Genomic DNA, 17,580 nt, shown 5'->3' on the forward strand with positions numbered 1-17,580 from the left:
CAGGTCTAATGTGGCGAAGGAAACTCTGGCGAAAGATGCACTACCATTCACGACCATTCACCTGAGCAAAAATTCTCCTGGTTATAGCTAGGGTCGGTACCTTTTTTTAAGGTTGGGGGGGCAGGAACAATAGGGACAGGCCTTGACATAAAAGGGGTGGGCCGTGACATACAAGGGGGTGGGGCCACGACAGAAGGCAGAAAAAAGGTACGCTTTGAGCGGATAGGAGGGAAAGCTCACACTCTTCTGCAGTGGACTTGGAGTGGGGGATATTTTAATCCCAATACTGTAAATATTCCAAGGCACTTTGACTTGCATGGGTCTTCGCCAAGGCAGGTGAGTTCAAGAGGCTCAGCAGCAGACAGACGGGATCAAATCAAGGACGGCAGAGAGAGTCAGTCCAAGGTAAAAGCCAAGAAGAAAAGTTAAGCCAACAGGGTGGTCCCCCAAAGCATGCTTACACCATGACGTCCACAAAAATATTCATTGTTTTGTATGCTAGACATGTAAGACTGTGATGGTTGATGTGGAGAAAGACAACACAAAACTGTTTCAGCTTTTCTCAAATTTGGACACTGGAGAAATAAGACACGACGGCTCCACAAGCGCAGTTGCTGTCCCCGCAATTTCTCCGCAGTTAGATTTTTATAAAACCACTTTAAGTAAAGGTACTTGCGTCAAAATGCAATCCTTGAGCTTCCATATACACTAGCTGTTCAGTCCTTCCTGCCTTCCATTTCAGGTTGAGCTCTACTGCACATTTTAACACAAGGAAACCATTCACAACCCCGGTGTCAATAGGCACCATACACTTGCGGCTAAAAAATCGGGTGTTCACATCGATAGTGAACAATGGAAATTACACCACACGAAATTCTGCACTATTGCGTCTGATTTGCAAAGAACTTTGTGGACAGTTGTGATAATTTTTCTGAATCAAATGCACTTGTGGTAGGTGCAGCACAATTGTGCCCAGTGGAGTAACTATAGAGGAAGCAGACCTGGCAGTTGCAGGGGGGCCCAGGGAATAGGGGGGACCGGACTATAGCTAATAAGCAAACCCCCTCCTCCCCAGCCGCTCTCTTACCGCGAGGCAGGTCCGGTTTGAGAATTAAAATAGGCCCTGGCATTTCAGATACACAGAGGCCCAATCAGCCCACACAGAGGCCCAAACAGCCCCTACCAGCCCACTAAATACTGACTTTCTTTGGCACCTTACAGCAGCCCCTCTTAGGTCCGGATTTGTGTCGAGGCCCGTGCCTAGGGTGGCAAAAAGTGAGGGGCGGCATGCTGCCCAGCCGCTTTCTGTGGAGCACTGGGGATGCGCAGCTCCTGCGCTTGCTCATGTGCGCTTGCGAGGAGAGGTCCATGCTGGCACTATTACCGCGCGGCCTAGGGGTGCCCGAAAAGGAAATCTGGCCCTCGCCCCTCTGGCATTTGCCAGAACCCACAGATTGCCAGTCCGGGCCTCTGGAGATCCAAGTCGGAGTGGAATGTAGGCTGAGGCAGAGCGAAGAAGGTTTTTTTGCAGGGGGGCCCAATGCCAAAGGTATTCTGAAAAAAATGACAGTTTTGCTGAATATTACACTTGCAGATGTAAATGAGCACTATTAAATTCTTGTTGCAAATAAAGTGTTTTAATTATATACAATGAACATAAAATAAAGTAGTGGAGAAAGCTTCTGGCATACTGGCAATTTCCCTTTGTAGTTTCCAAATAGCCATAAATATATCACCGATAAAACTGACTTGGATTATTGGGCCTGCTAAGTGCCTACATAACTTTCTACAATGCACATCTACAGGAACTCCTCATTAACTCATAATATCTTTATAAATTACAGTAGGGGGTACATTATCCACTACATATGTGATCATTCAGTCATTGGTCAGTTCAAAATCTTGCAATGTAATACTACCTTTATTCCTTTTAGGCAATCAGTGGTACAAAAATTGCCTTTATGCCTACCTGCCCACTCCCTGACCTCCCATCCGCTTGCAACATCAGCGTTCCTCCTCCAGCCATCTGCTGTTGTTCGTTAACACCTGCCCACTCCCATCAGGCATGGGTATATAAACAATTATGGCAAACCAGGCCTGGTTAAGGTCTGCCACAAACTATGTGCCAAACTGGGCATCACTAGTCTATTAACTGTGTAAAATGTATTTAAAATCTATTAATGATGAAAGCAGGTATGGACTCTTTTCTATGTGCACACACCAACTAATCCATTGGCTGGCAGAACATAAAGGAAAAATAGCTTTGCAGCTGGGGACTCTTTATTCTGTAGGTAAATCCTTTACCCCAGAGAGTGGGGCATGAAGCTGTGAGTGTAGATGTGCATACAGTATTAGAACACAAGCCATTGCAGGAGTCTTTCTAAAGAGGTTTCTTAATTGGTAAGCTGATAGCAGGAGTGCAAATGAATAATGAATTCCTGACAGCCCAGTGGCGCCCTGCAAAGGAGAATATTTGCACTATTTTCAGTAGCAATAATGGCCTTAGCTTAACTCTAGAATTATTTATTGTACAGGTAAATAATTAAGTTATCCGGAAACCCGTTATCCTGAAAGCTCCAAATTACAGAAAGGCCATCTCCCATAGACTCCATTTTATCCAAATAATCCAAATTTTGAAAAATAATTTCCTTTTTCTCTGTAATAATAAAACAGTAGCCTGTACTTGATCCCAACTAACTTAAAATTAATCCTTATTGGAAGCAAAACCAGCCTATTGGGTTTATTTAATGGTTACGTGAATCTCTGGTAGATATAAGGTATAGAGATTCAAATTGTGGGAAGATCAGTTATCTGGAAAACCCAAGGTTCCAAGCCTTCTGGATAACAGGTTCAGGTTCAATTGGTTTCAGATAGTAAATAAAAAACTTTTTCCAATTACTTTCTATTTTCTATGTGTGATTGTTTTTCTAATATTGAAGTATAACGTAATTTTTCACCTTCTAAAGCAGTTCTGGGAAGGGGGGAGGTCGCCGACCCTGTAAACTTTTCTAAATGGATACATTTAGTTGATACATTTCTTATCTTTGTCCCTGCTGAGCAGAATCCCTGGCTTTCATTAAAGGCAGATGTTAGAATTGATACAATAGTTGCTAATACTCCAGAGATGCTGCTGAAAAATCAAAATAAATGTTGCAAAATTGTAACAGTTTAGAGTCTGCACCTTAATTACTGAGCTGCCAGACTCAAACACCAGACAGGGACATTAAGATTTAAACTTGGATTCTGGAAAAACAGTAAAAAATAAAAAATAGAAAGTAGTTTAAAAAAGTCTTTATTTCTGGTGAACAATCTGAAAACAATTAAACTGAAAAAAAGTGTTTGGAAAGGTTCCTGTGTAAACACATATTCATTTATTTGTTTGCCTTGCACCACAGAACTAAATAAGTTGCATTGTACAAAGTGCTTGGCACACGTGGAAAAGAAACCCAAGAGTATCCTCCTTGGATGCCCCCTAGCTTGGGTGTCATTCCGACATGCATTCTATGGAGCTATTGAGATTGGGACAGGGAGCTAGGGAGCCATGTGCTTTCAGCCTGCCTATGGCCGATGTTAGGTATTGCACCCAAGAGCGTGACGTCAATTCAACATAAGGTGTATACTGCAGAGCATACCATGCATGAAAGTGCTGAAAGGATGGGTCCTAACAGCTGCATTATTGTATCCCTTAAAGGGATACTGTCATGGGAAAACATGTTTTTTTCAAAACGCATCAGTTAATAGTGCTGCTCCAGAAATTCTGCACTGAAATCTCTTTCTCAAAAGAGGGCTAGACATATTGTCAGTTTCCCAGCTGCCCCCAGTCATGTGAAGGTAATCAGATAGCAGCTGCATCTTAGATCTAAGAAAAGCACTCAATAATAAAATCCAGGTCCCACTGAGACACATTCAGTTACATTAAGTAAAAGAAACAACAGCCTGCCAGAAAGCAGTTCCATCCTAAAGTGATGGCTCTTTCTGAAAGCACATGACCAGGTAAAATGACCTGTAATGGCTGCCTACATACTAATATTACAACTAAAACAATACAATTGTTGGTTCAGGAATGCCATTTTATATTGTAGAGTGAATTATATGCAGTGTTAACAGTGTAATTTAGAAATAAAAACCATGACAGAATTCCTTTCAGTCTCTTGCACCTGTGCCTGTGGCTAAAACTAGGTCCACATTGACAAATCAGACACTAGTTAACAGTTCTGAGAAATAACGCTACACTGTTCTTGCTTTGTAAATGAGGCCACTGGACCAATTAGGAGTCCTATCAAGGGCATAACTACAGAGGATGCAGACTCTGTGTTTGCAGGGGGGACAGGAGTGTAGAGGGGCCCAGCGAGGCCCTAATTAATGAACATGTTTAATATACCTTGGTAGAATCAATCAACTTTCCAATATTTTGGTTCCCTAAATAGAATTTGCTTTGGGACCCAGTAACAGCCAGAACTAGGGGTAGGCAAGAGAGGCACGTACCTAGAATGCAACACTGGACACATATCTCCTATATCTGCATTCCCCTACCTTCGCCAACAAGCAGTGCGCTCCTGTACTGAGCAGTGTCGGGGGTTTATGTGATGGACAGCAGATTGAGGGCTGTGGAGCTGAAACTAGGTGTTGGCAGCAGAGGTATGTGGCTACAGTAGAGTAACTGGAGAAGGGGTAGAATGGCATAAATACTGATGTCTTCCCTAACTCAAGCCATGTGAGCACTGCACACTCAGGGCTGTATGGAGCTGAGTTGGTGAGCAAACCTTATGTAATGGTGTGCCTAGAGTTGAACCGTGGATCTGGTGTTTCTGTGCTGTCTGGATTACTGTTGCTCTATGTGAGTAAACAGCTTTGGAGACAACTTTGGCCCCAGTTCACGCTTGTGGCTATGCTTGTAACTGCAATTAAGCATGGCTTGTGATCTGTGTATGCCATTATTCTGGCTATAAAACCCCCTACTCTGCTCTGAATCATTGCCCAGTATCTTTGTATGCCCAGGTCTATGTTCCATTGTTCTTCAACTATTCTATTGGATCTCATTGCTGTACTGCAAATCTGTTTGGTTTGACCCCTGCCTGTAACACTTCTGCTTCCTGTTTGGTATTGATTCAGCCTGTCTCTTGATCACACTCCTTGTTCCCTGTCCTTTCTGTATACGTTATGGTTCCCTTGCCTGCCAAGAGCTTCTCCCTTGGTCCTCTCACATTAAGTCCTGGTGGCATCTGAGTAGCGGAGGGCTCCTCCCAAAGCCAAAGGCGGTTACTAAAGGCAGAAGTGTGAGCTGAGACTAGGAATTTGGGGTTTGCTCTGGGTTTTTGGGATACCATATATTACACCTGGAAAGTGAATTGATAAGTGTGACAAGACCAACTATGAGGAAGGGGGTTTAGACTGTACCTTCTTGCCAGTCCTTGTGAGTAACAGGCCTAGGCAAGATCTAAAATAGACCTCTTGCTTGTTGCATTCAATCACCCACTTACTACATCATTTGTATCTCCCAAGCCTCCATACCTATCCACCAATATATGGGATTATTTTGTCCCCTTCAAAATGGAGTATTTGGTCATACTGTTCTAAACATCTTTACTTTGCCCAACAAACCTTAGTTGTGTTCATGGCACAAGTAACACCACCTCTACTGCACAGTAAGACTTGGTTTTAGGGAGGAGATCCGGATCTTGTTCTGTTGAGAGGCAGAGCCCACTTTGTTCTGCAATCTCTGCCATACAGAAAGGCATTACGAACAAAAGCTGTTAGGCAAAGGGGTGCACAGACACTGCATGGCATACATGCACTAACAAAGAGTACGCTCCACATGGGGTGCCTCTGCTTTTTTCTGACATGCATTGAGTCGGTAGCACTTAAGTCAGGCTGAATCCCCACGTTAGTCTTTATGAATGAGTCGGTCGCACATGGCTAGTGGAGCTGAATTCTGAAGGACGTTGTCAAGGGCATCACTGGCGCTTCTGCTGATGTCCTTTTGCACACCCATCGTGTGGTCACAGACTGCCTGTTCGGAGGTGGGAGACACATAAGGAGTTGGCACCTCTCAACAGGCAGGTCGAAGGAGTATCTTAAAGTGCAACTGTTTTAACCTCTTGCATGCCAGAGAAGTGTAAATAAAACATCCAGTTTCGGTTCTTGCTGATGTCCATAATAAAGGTGCTGGCTGCCCCTAACCTACTGCCTTGTTTGTGTCTTGCACAGTCCCTATGACCTGCTCAAGGTTAAACAGGCTCTGCCCTAAAACAGGTCCCCGCCACACCTTGCAAGCTCCTCTCTTTCTCCAACTTCTTGCCTCTGGTCTCTGGGGCAGCCTTTTTTTCCAATGTCCTTGCATTGCTATGTCTCTCCGTCTTAGAGGGTCAATTTGTCCTCCCACTAATGACAGCACCACATTTGCTTTAGCATCACAAGCCCGGCAAAGGCTTGGCTCGCCTTTGCCTTTATTCTCAGATCTTCTTTCTCTTTTTTAATTATTAATACTATAAGGAATTAAGTTAAAGGGGATATTATCGCTGCTGGTTGCAGAAGGGTGGGAAGTAAAAAAAAAAAAAGAAGAACTGCAGGTAGCATCAGTGATAACGGCTGTGCCTTCCCTGTTAGAGTGGGCTTGGAATATACCATTTCCATACATGGGGGAGCTGAGGAAAATCTATCCCTTCTTCTTGCTGTTGTAAGCTGGTTTAATTTGGTAATTGTGCACTGTAATAAAGATGGGAAACAAATGGCTGCTGGCCTTGCTTTGCTAAACAGCTTGACTCCCTGGGAATACGCTTTAAATCAGATCTTGCTGGCTGTCCCTCCCCCCCAGACCCCTTTCCTTTTCAGTGCTCATGGGATGCTGAAGTCTGCAGATGGTCCACGGCACAGAGTTCTGACTCCATCCATGAGGCATGTAGTCCTCCAGTGTCAGCTGCTGGAACCAATTTTTCTATCATTTTCCAGCTTTTTTTTCATTTTCTTCCTTTATTTTAAAAAGCAGCAGAAAAACAAAAAAGAAGAGTCCCTCTGGATTTTCCAGTCTTCTCCCATCCATCATTCTATCATGGCCTGGTAAGTGCATTTTTGTAATTTCAGTTTATATTAAGGCTGCACCGTTATTCGTTATTGTGTGTCCTGAGCATAAATGTATTGGGGGTTTGCATGGCGAGGGGGCAAGCAAGTCTCTGATTGTTATGTCCCTATAGAAGAGGCATGCACAGGCTGTACATACTGTTTCCTTCTTTCTCTGCAACAGGAGCATCCATAATGGCCTGGGTTTCCACGGTGAAGGATAGGGGATGTAGCAAGAGGCTGGACAGTGTCTGGTAGGACATACAGCCATGTATCTGGAAGCTTTGGAGAAGGGAGGAGGGTTAGGAATTGTGGCAAATGTTATTTTTAAGGGGCACCCCCACCATAAGATATTTCACCTAAGCAGGCGGATTGGGATATTGTAATATTGAGCCCCTGGAAGAGAGCTACATGCAGAATAGGCACCTACAGTCCTGAATTAGGACTCACCTCCCTACCTAATGCAGATGCAGGAGTATGAGCTCTACAGACAGCATTATTTTCCTTTTAGTCTCCAAATCACCTTGAACATGTATTCTGCTTTGTATATAGGCACATGTGCCAACGCAATAAAGATTTACTTGCCCTTAGAAGACTGGGCTGGGCAAATGGGAATAATGTTGAATAATTCACATTAGCGCCTGTAACACACACACACATATATACAGTATATATATATACACATATACCCCGGCTGATGTATTGGTGCATTGCTATGTCGCTTTTTCTTCCCCCTTTTTTATTCAACTGCAAGGTAGTGGGAGGGATTCCTTAATACAAAGAGCAGCCCTGATTGGTGAATCTCACAGAGTGACAGGGGGGGGTATCAGCAGCACTAAATTAGGATGACGGAGAGAAAGGGAGGTTAAAAGAAAAAAAAAAAGATGGGGGGGAAGGTCTGATGCTGCTCAACAGGGCCTGGATATTCCCTTACGACAAAAGTGCTGGGTGACATTTATCAGGGAGCACTAGGCTACCTGCATTCTCCATGCCTGCACAGCAGCATCCGTGACTTTGTATTCTCATTCACACCCCCTGGGTTGCGTAAAGGCCTTGCTCTATGAATCTCCGAAATTTAATAGGCAGTCGTACACCTCCTGTGCAGCTTAGAGGTGGAATGACTTCAGATGGAGCAAAAGTGGTTAATTTTTTTTTCCTCCGTGACCTTCCCAATGTTATTAGCATCTCAATAATGAGATCAATGGAGTGTCAGGCAGTCAGATCTATACTGCACCCCCTCCCCCTCCTCCTCCTGGGTCTCCTGTGTTGTATAATTTTTTAGCTAGAAAGTGGGAAATGGAACTTGTTAGAAGAAATATGGTTAACGAGGGGGCTACTTCCCCAGTAAAATGTTGCCCTATTAGACAGAAGCCTTCTGCCATAAAAATAAGTTGCAAGTTATTGGGTATGGCCACGTCTGGTGAGCAAAGAATATAATGATCCAGACTATCCCCTGCCCATGCAGATGGAGCCAACCTGGTACCTACATAATGCCCATAAGGCACATGATATGCATCCTAATGAAAGTTTGCCTGGGGAGGGGTGGGTGAAAAACTAAAGAAAAGCCACTCCTGTACACTGCTTATCTGTAAATAGTATACTGTCTTGTTATTCAGTGTATACATAGAAGTGGGAGAGCAGAGCTGCTTCTTTGCTTGCTTTAGCTAAGACAATGTCACTTTCCATGACCTTGCATAGAATCTGAATAAGGTAATCAATATGTCAGCTTGCATGGATTTGTATAAATAAGAACATACAAAGCAAGGATTTTCTGTTCATACAAAATGCCCTCCCCTCATACTGTATTGTCTAAGGGAACCAGTAAGGAAGCTCTCACCCATGTTTGTAAATGCTAAAATACAGAAATGCAATGTTCTGGGTAAACAACAAGCTATACCCTCTACTGTCTGTACTAATGGAACAATAAAGCAGCTCTCAACCATATGTATAAATACAAATATAAAGAGAAGGAATGTCCTGGGCACATAATAAAGTATAACCTCATACTGTACTGTCTAATTAGGGAATCAATATCCCTCCCCATATATATATACAGTAAATACAAATATACAGAGTAGGAATGTTCTGGGCACACAATAATTTATACCCTCATACTGTATTGTCTACCTAAGACAAAATAATCATTTTGCTTTATTTTACGTTTAATTGAGCAATGATATGGTATTGGTTAAAATAGCATGAGTAATGTACAGTATATGACTAATTAATTTGCCAAACAAGACATGGGCGGGGTGAAAAGTCATAGGATGACATGCATTAGGGCTCAATGGAAGATGCAGGTGATAAGAAATCTTAGGCTTAGTATGTGGCAGAAAAGGAAATCAGTTATTTCCTTTTGAAAGGAGAATTAAAGTTGTAAAATAAGAATATGGCTAAAAGTGCTGTATATTATCTACTAAACATACTCCCCCAACCATAAGGTTCAGCAGCCCTATATCAGTAATGATCAAGGCTTTTAAAGGTGTCCACAAGAGTTCTTGTATTGTGAATTCTTTACTGAGGGCAGGCCAGAGCATGTGCTGTGAATCAGGAGAAAATCAGATCGTCACAGCTAAAGGGTGGCCTACTTAAGATGGCCATGGACACAAAGATCCGATTTTCGGAATATTTGTGTAGAGTCCCGACATTTTTCGTCCCACGGAGATCAGTCATTTAGTCGATCAGCCAGGTTAAAAGATTTCTGTCAGCTGCCGATAATATCTCTGCATGTATTGCCGATCGTACGATTTTCAGTGGGAGACTGTCACAAGCTTTGGTCGGACATAACTTTCATACGATTGCTGTCAGGGGCAGAACATCGGCTGACCTGTTCTTTTAATACTTTATTTGATCTGAATGGTCAGTGGCCGGTCCGGAGATGGGGAAGTCCGATCATTCGATGATTCGAATAATCGGATCTTTGCATCTATGGTCAGCTTTAGTTGCTATTTATGTTTAGCTATGGCAGTAGCTAACCAGTGAGTTGTGAACATTTCATCTGATGCTCTTATTAAGTATAGGTTGAGCCCTTCCTGCCTCATTTAGTTGGCGTAATACAGATGACCACCACCAATGAACACAGGGCTGCAGTGAAGCCCATTGTATTGTCCAACACCCAAGACCAGGGGTCCCCAACCTTTTTCACCCGTGAGCAACATTCAGATGTAAAAAGAGTTGGGAAGCAACACAAGCATTAACAATGTTCCTGGGTGGTGCCAAATAAGGGTTGCGATAGAATATTGGTAGCCCTATGTGGACTGACAGCATACAGGAGGCTCTGCTTGACACCTGGTTTTACACAACCAAAACTTGTCTCCAAGCCTGGAATTCAAAAATAAGTACCTGCTCTGAGGCCACTTGTTGCTCACAAGTTACCAGTTGGGGATCACTACCCTAGACAGTAGCAAAACTAGACCCTGTAGAGACCCCATGGTTGAGGTTCAAGCACCCCCTTAGAGGTTGAAACCTTAAGCAAGGGCAACACTTAGTTAAAAACAAGGTTACAGATAGATAAAAACATTACTACATTAGACATTTAGTCAGAGTGACAGGGACAGAACTAGGGGTAGGCAGAAGAGGCGGCCACCTAGCGAGCAATGGGGTGAGGGGAACACCTTGGAGAGGGGCAGTGAGTTATTGGCGAGGCGGGTGGTAGACATGAATGGGAAAATGACCCTCGGGGAAGATGGGATGGTGTCTGAGGGATTTATGACAGGGAGGTTGGTTGGAAGTGATCAGGGAAGAGGTGGCTGCAGGAATGGCAGGATTAGCCTTGGGAGCCAATAGTACTAGGCACGGCACTATAAAGTACCAATAATATTTAAAGCAGCACATTCTCACTCACAGGTCCCACTTCCTTCCTGCAAAGCTTCAGGAGCATCTAGGAGATTCTCCACTTATCTCTCCCTAACTGGGAGGGTGAGCCCCCAGCTACTGTGTACTGGGCAACCCTTAGACCACTCTTAGACCTCGCAGAACCTAAAAAGCTTTTCTGCGGGAAAATTTAAGGCAAGCTATACAGAGCATATTTAATTGGTGACTGCATTGGGTCAAATATCCCCAGTCGAAATCACATATGCTAACAAAAAGTCTTCTATTCTGCAACCTGCCCCCTCTCTTTTTCCCCAGTGCCATAACAAGTAGCAACCAATCAGACATTTGTTTCCATTACTCAAAGTGCACTATACAGATCCCAGCTAATTGATAATTGGTTGCTGTAGGTGACAGCACAGGATCAAATTTGCTGCATTAGTAACTAAATCACTATGTCCAGAGTAATTAGCAGTTATAAAGTGTCCTCTATTAATTGTTCATAAAATCAGTTAACTAGTAACTAACTGGAAAAGGAATATACTCTACTTGCACAATAAAGGATTCTAACCTTTTAAAGGGTCAAAAAAGGTGCCACATTGCCCAGGTCTAGTAACTCATAGCAACCAATCAGATGTTTGTTTTCAACTGACCAGTAAATGTTTTAAGAACAATACTTAACAGTGCACCTTTTACATTCCTCCTTAAGTCTAAAGGCCTGTCTTGTTTAGTTCAGAATCTATTATGGATTATTATAATGGTGACCTTTAATGCTAGAACCTACATGCATTACATTTTTACAGGAAATGTGCTTGCCAGTAAATGTGTAATACCCTTTCGTTGTGTCCTTGGCCCACTTAAACCTCGATCTGGTCCAAACTTAAGTCTATCTTACCCCTTTTTTCTTTATCCATCTAGAATCTGCCCATGGTCGAACCAATTTGTCATTGGTCAGCCTCCTCACACCATCACCCTGTCTCCCCTTTATTATATCATCACCCTTGTAGGGACAGGCAGTAAAAAAAAGCAGGCAGCATTGTGACAAAGCAGTTACTTTGGTCTAAAGCTTTGGGCAGCTGTAGCTACAAATATAAGGGGGTCGATGGAAGTGCCGTGCTTAAAGCTAGCCGGTATGCAGGATGACATAGCAGCTATTTAATAAAACAGTCATTAGCCCTTTAAGAGTTCTAGTCATTTTTAAAAGAAGGTATAGTGTATAATAAGATATTGGTGGGTCAGCCTTATTAAAAAATAATGTAATGAATCAGAGGTAATGCCACTGAGTTTTTCTAAAGGCTAATTAAAAACAGCATGTGTTGGAATCTAGCTCGCGGCCCTCCGGTATCTCAGCTCCTGATAACAGAATGCCTAAGTGGCTGTTCCCTACATCTCACGGATTTATGCATCAGCGATGCCTATTATAATTGATAATTAAGCAGCTGGTTGAATTGCAGCTCTTAATACAGAGATGTTTTGCTTTCTTCTCATTATTGGTACAGGCTCGAGACCTGGGGGTTTCTGGATAAGGGGTCTTTCTGTAATGTCCATACCTAAAGCTACTAAAAAAAATAATTTAAAAATTAATAAACCCAATGGTATTGTTTTGCCTCTAATAAGGATTAATTATATCTTCATTAGACTCTAGTACGGACTTTTATTTTATTATTACAGAGAAAAAGGAAATTTGAATTATTAGTTTAAAACGGATTCTGTGGGAGAAGGGCTTCCCGTATATTGGAGCTTACTGAATAACTAGTTTCTGGACCGCCGCATTTATTCCTTTAAAAGGAGAAAATGGAAAATGTGATGAGTGTTTGTTGCTGGGCCCACGCACTTACTCCCTGTATCTTTCACACTGCAAACTTCAAGCTGAATCTTTTCTCTTATTATCCATAAACAGGAAGCCTGAGAAAAAATGAAAGCCTGTAAGAGAGGGAAGGACTCAGAAATAAATATATTTAGCTCTAGGAAGGCTTATGAATGGAGAAGGCAACAAACCGCAGCAGATGAGCAAGGAGTCACACTGTAAGAAATTGAGTTATAAAGTGGGTGAATAAAAAATCTTGGGGATAATTTGTTAGGCCACCTTTTGAGTGTCGCTGGCACTGCACATGCCCAGTGTGCACTGGCCTTCTGAGAAGCAAACCTTACAGGTTGTTGGAAATCAAGCTGACAATTAGGTTCTATTTTTTCCATAGAGGGCCTAATGGAGCAAATGGTAAGGTAGCCAGAAGGCCAATAAGTGAGAGATTTGGGTTGATACTTTTTTTGCACTTATCATTTTGTAGATGTCCACATAGAAGTCATGGACCAACAGGCCTACCAGGAAAGGATTCCATAAATGGGCTGATTAGGTGCTCACCCAATTGGATTTTCCATCTTTTTCAACTGATATATGACAGAACCTGATTGAGGGACCTAAAACTGTTGGTCAAAAGTGGACACATCTCCTTACATTATCATCCCATAGTTGCTTTACCGGGACAGAGAGTGATATGAATGATCACTGTGTAAAGGGTCACAAGACATGTCAGCTCTATATAAATAAATGGTTAAGTTCTAATATATAAAGGCCTCCAAGTCAGTGATATAAAACCATGGCCTATCAGGCATTACAATGGAAAACTACATGGTTGACCACAGTAAGCCCTCCCAGTTAATGAAAGAATAGTAAAAAAAAAATATAATAGAGGCCTTTCCTTGAGTCACACTGTTGGTTTTGGACCATGCGCTCAATGGGAAAAACAATATACAGTACATGTATGGGACCTGTTATCCAGAATGCTCGGGACCTGAGGTTTTCCGGATAATGGATTTTTCTGAAATTTGGATCTTCATACCTTACATCTACTAAAAAAATATTTAAACATTATTTAAACCCAATTGTTTTGCCTCCGATTAATTATATCTTAGTTTGGATAAAGTACAATGTACTGTTTTATTATTACAGAAAAAAAGGAAATGCTTTGTAAAAGGTTGGATTATTTGATTATAATGGAATCTATGGTTCTGTAATTCTGAGCTTTCCGGATACGGGTTTCCGGATAACGGATCCTATACCTGTATATCCATTGGTGGGACATGTGTGCTGTAGGTCTGGTGCCTTGTTCATCTCAGCAATACTTAATAAGGCCTTAAACAGGGAAAATACACATTTAATAATATCCCAATAAACTACCACCGATCGGAAATGGAGTTTGAAGGGACGAGTAGAATACTCAGACACATTGGAGCTTGCACAGCTGCCTCATGGACTCTGCTTCCTCGCTGTGGCAGTCTGTCTAAGGGGATGTTATTGAATCAATACCCCTGTGACTGTGTAATACGATTAAATTATTAAGAGGATGGTTTCAGTGACTTGTCCCTGACACAGACTCTCTTGGTACCCATAAATAAGGAAAGAAGTACATGGGGGAGGGGGGTATCATTATCGCCACAGCAATAGAAAATGGCCCATGTTGGTAAAACAATCAATTTACAACGGTAAAGTGCAAAAACATGTTTGTTTAACTGTCTTGATGGAAGATAACGTGGCACCTCATGACGCACCCACAGCCAACTACAGAAGGTAAAAAATATACGTCTTCAAAAGAAATATTTCTAATTTCTACTATTCCACACCAGCCCAGAACATGTATCTTTATGAATCACATCCAACCCAGCCTTATGTTTCTCCTGTCCATACAATAGCACCTGACCCTTCCCCAAAACGGAATGCTACAGACAGGTAGGGCAGAGGAGGCTGGGTATGCCTGGTGGGTGTCCAGGGCTGCAATCAGGGGCTACCATGGCAGATGTCAGCAAAAAAAAAAACAAGGTCCACAATGCAGAGTTGTTCCCCAACGTTCCATAATAAAATTTAGGGGCATATGTATCAAAAGTATTATAATTTATTCTTTTAAAAAGCAAGATTTAATTGGATCATTGACAAACCCAAAAAATTTTTACGAAAATCAAAATTTCGTAAAAATTTACCCCCAAACCGCTCGATTTTTTCAGCCTTTTTCTCAAAAAAACCCGAATTTATCAGCTGAAATAGTTGGATTTTCGGGCTAATTCTGCTGCAGACCTCAGAAAATTCAAAATAGAATAGAGACCTCTACCATTATCTTATATACAACCTCTGTAGGTCTGAGATGCCGGATTTTCGGATTCTGACTTTTTCCATCTTTGGGGTATAAAAATTTGAGAGTTTTTTTCCACTAAAAATTTAGATTTTATAGTAAAAAAAACCAATTTTTTTTCTAGTTTTTGGCATTCGAACTTTAATAAATAACCCCCTTACTCTCAGAACAACCAAGCAGCAGGTAGCATGGACGCTATAGATTAATAGACCCATTCATAAGAAAACAGTTATTTAATTGCAAATATATTGCAACTGTTCATAATTTAGCACCTCCTTGGTTTATAGTACTGAGCTCCTCACTGAGTCTATCGTGTCTTCTGTTACTACCTATTGCCAGAGCCGGGCCAACCCGGCCAGGCACCCTAGGCAACCTGGTGGGCCACAGCGGCTGCTCTGTGCGCGCTTGACTGCACATAATTTCACGCCAGCGTGAAATATGTGCGCATGTGCAGAAGAGCATTTATGCGCAAGCCACCAGCGGCAGACGGGACCGGACACGGGGTAGGCGACAGAGCAGGTACGTGCCTGGCGCCCCCTCAGCTTTGAGCCCTAGGCACGTGCCTACTCTGCCTACCCCTAGTTCTGGCCCTGCCTACTGCTAGTAACTAACATGATGCTGAATATTTTTGCCGTTGCATAACTGAATGGGATATAGAGCCTTATTGCATTAATAGGGCGCTATATGCCATATCAGAAAAAAAGAACCCATTAGAACAGGATCTTTGCAAATTTCTCTTTCACATGGAGAAAGTGAGATATTGGAGACCCATGAGACAAGCAAGGCACATGCCACACAATCACTCCATAGCTACATTCCTTTGCATAAAGTGTAATATGAGATTAATGAATCATGATGTCATTTAAAATGCATGTGGGGTTCAGTGTAATCGTAGATACCACTGCAATGCAGCACCAGACTATCCCGCATGCACAGGCATGTCACTGAGTCGAGGCGGCAGAATTCTTGGTGTTTACCTCAGCAACCAAGGAGCCGTTTAAAAATTTAAATGGAAGATGAAAAAAGTCAAGGGAAAGCCTTTATCATATAGAAAAAAAAACATGATATTGACACTTTGGGGCAGATTTATCAAGTTTTTTTGAACTCCCATAACTTCGAAATTTGAATTAAAAAAGACCAATCTAAATTTATCAAAAAATCTAAGTTTTTTTGGGGGGGTGAATAGGTCAATTTCCAATCAAATTTAAATTGTACGAATCAAAGTAATATTGCATTTGATCAAATTCGATTAGAATTGTTCCCAAAAAAACATATTTCAAAGTCTACCAATTGACTCCAATTGACCTAGGAGGTCTCCCACAGGCTAAAACAGCAATTCAGCAGGTTTTAGTTTGCGAATTTTTAAAGAGTCAGTACATGATAAATTTCAATATTTGAATTTTCTAATTTTTTTCAAATTCGAATCGAATTTGGACTATTCGAATTACACGAAAATTAGTTTTATTAATTAATTTTTTTAATTCGAATTTTCACTTCAACCTTTGAAAAATCTGCCCCTTTGTAGTTAATCTGTTTTTTGTATTGTTTTTGGTTGCCAGGGTCACTGAACCCACCAAGCAGAGACAATTTTCAAGAGCAAGCCTGAAAAGAATCTTAATAAGAAGGCTGATAATTCAAAACCCATACAATAATGAGAACCAATTGAGAATTTGCTTAGATTGAGTCCATTTACAATCTTCAGTACTAAAAATTAATAAAAGTGGGACTACTACTTCAAAAAGGAGCTTTATTGGTAGTGTTGGCAGCACAGTCTCTTCTTTTGGGGGCACATTTATCATAATGTGAGATTAGAGCTCACCACAGGAAAAAAATCAACCCTGTTCTATTTATTCCTATGTGATTTTTAGAATCGTATTTATCAATGGAGTTCACCATTTGACAAATACATGCTTTTAAAAATCCCATAGGAATGAATAGAAAGTGAGTTTTTGCTGTGGCAAGTAGGGATGGGCAAATTTGACCCGTTTTGTTTCAGCAAAAATTTGCCACTGGCGAAATGTCGACGACGTCCATAAAAGTCTATGGGTGTCAAAAACTTTTTGTCGCTCTGTGAATTTTTTTTTTTACGTGCGTCTTTTTTTTTTTTTTGACGCACACCGCAATACATGTCTATTTCCGTGGCGAAACAAGGTCGAAAAAATGCACCTATTCCTAGTGGAGAGTTCTAAATTTACACTTTGATAAATCTGACCCTTGGCGTTCACGGCATGCACAGGCTGTCCTGCCAGTGGCATAGCTTTAAAGGACAGTGCAAGGAAGATTCACTGGCACTCGAAGGCTGGTTCAAGCAGGGAAAGGTGCACCTTTCTGCTAATAAAAATGCTGGGTTTGTCCCTGCTTGCACCAGCCTTCGAGTGCCAGTGAATCTTCCTTGTACTGTCCATTTGGAGGCTGCCGATCCCTCTGCACTGGTGTCCAGTTTAGAAGACCAGGGTATGCGAGCGGTGCCTCCTTCCTCAATAGCTATAAAGGAAGCAGACTGCTTCCTCTATAGCTGTCCTGTACATGTAATGATTGCAGCAGAGATAGGCAACCCCACCACTACCTGAGCACAGGTCCTCAGGTGCCT

At 42.0% G+C, this 17,580-nt stretch overlaps 1 protein-coding gene across 5 annotated transcripts in view; it reads left to right on the plus strand.

The window, feature by feature from the left end:
* Positions 1 to 5,798: 5,798 nt before the first annotated feature.
* The window catches only part of atp2b3.S (ATPase, Ca++ transporting, plasma membrane 3 S homeolog), a 120,891-nt gene continuing 109,109 nt past the window's right edge, over positions 5,799 to 17,580 (plus strand). For all 5 annotated transcript variants that reach the window (XM_041575122.1, XM_041575119.1, XM_041575121.1 and 2 more), the window contains exon 1: positions 5,799 to 7,056. The gene's annotated coding sequence lies outside the window, so the exon portion shown is untranslated. The remainder of the gene's footprint in view (positions 7,057 to 17,580) is intronic.

This window comes from Xenopus laevis, chromosome 8S (assembly GCF_017654675.1).
Source record: "Xenopus laevis strain J_2021 chromosome 8S, Xenopus_laevis_v10.1, whole genome shotgun sequence".
In the NCBI taxonomy this organism is placed as follows: domain Eukaryota; kingdom Metazoa; phylum Chordata; class Amphibia; order Anura; family Pipidae; genus Xenopus; species Xenopus laevis.